At 36.9% G+C, this 1243-nt stretch overlaps 1 non-coding gene across 1 annotated transcript; it reads left to right on the top strand.

The window, feature by feature from the left end:
* The first annotated feature begins 609 nt into the window (after positions 1-609).
* Positions 610-716, top strand: LOC112097561. Its single transcript, XR_002905092.1, has one exon. It is a non-coding gene; the product is annotated as a small nucleolar RNA R71 (small nucleolar RNA).
* Positions 717-1243: the final 527 nt, after the last annotated feature.

The following is a 1243-nucleotide window of genomic DNA, read 5'->3' as shown; positions in this document are numbered from 1 at the left end:
TTCACAATGTATTCCTTAATCAGTGTTTCTAATGAAATAAGAGGATCATGACTGGTGTGTTATTGCCCTTGATTTTGCTGATGAAAACTAGGTGGTTGAGTATTTCTGTTCTATTCACTCAATATTGGAGCATTTCAATTTTGATTGCTCCATGAAAAATTTGGGTGTTGCTTCCATCCAGGGTTGTAAGTATTTGAGTACGGGTTGTTTTAAGGTTGTCGGTTGAAATTACCCACATAGTTTATTGCTGCTGGATTTCCATGACAGTTATCAAATACATGTTCTTTACCACAATACACGTAAGACAGTTCAGCAACTTGCTTTACTGCTGATGGAGCAGAAGTCTTGGCTTTTACCATGTTAGTCAATGAGGTTACTTGCACTGATAATGCCGTAATTGCATCTATATTATGTACCTCTGCTGCTCCTCTTACTGCCGTTTGTCTAGTTGATGGCCATTGATAATTATTGTTGGCAATTCTCTCCAAAATTTCATAAGTTTCAGTGTAAGATTTAGATAACAAAGCTCCATTTGCTGAAGCATCAACCATCAATCTCGTACTTGGATTCAATCCATTGTAGAAGGTTTCCAACTGTATGCAGCAAAGAATGCCATGATAAAGACACCTTCTGGACAGTTCTTTAAATCTCTCACAAGCTTCATACAAACTCTCATATTCAAGTTGACGAAAAGAAGTGATCTTATTCTGCAATTTTCAATTCTTGGTCGGTGGAAAATATTTCATTAAGAATTTATCAGCCAATTCATTCCATGTAGTGATGGAATCAGATGGTAATGAGTTCAACCATGCTCTAGTTCGATCTCTTAAGGAGTAAGGAAAAAGCCTTAGTCTTAAAGCATCTTGTGTTGCTCCAGCAATTTTAAAAGTATCACTCACTTCCAAAAACAACTTAAAATAGAGGTGAGGATCTTCAGTTGGTAGTCCATTGAATTGACCCACTGTTTGAGACATTTAAAACATCACTGGCTTAAGTTCAAAGTTTGCAGGTTCCATTTTAGGTCTGACTATTCCAGGATGTACAACTTAAGGAGTTAACGCAACATAATCTATGATAGCCCTATCTTTGTCATCTACCATGTAAATAATATTATTGTTGCTTAGTTGTCTCTGATTAACATGCTCATTCTGCCCCTCTTGAATGTTGACAGGTTGAAATGGCCCGTGAGGGTCCAAGTTTCCCATATCCTGCAGATTATCCATGTCTGAAACATTTTTTGAAT

This window comes from Citrus clementina, unplaced genomic scaffold (assembly GCF_000493195.1).
Source record: "Citrus clementina cultivar Clemenules unplaced genomic scaffold, Citrus_clementina_v1.0 scaffold_6, whole genome shotgun sequence".
Lineage (NCBI taxonomy): Eukaryota > Viridiplantae > Streptophyta > Magnoliopsida > Sapindales > Rutaceae > Citrus > Citrus x clementina.
The sequence above is the reverse complement of the archived record's forward strand: the minus strand, read 5'-3'. Positions and strand labels throughout refer to the sequence as shown.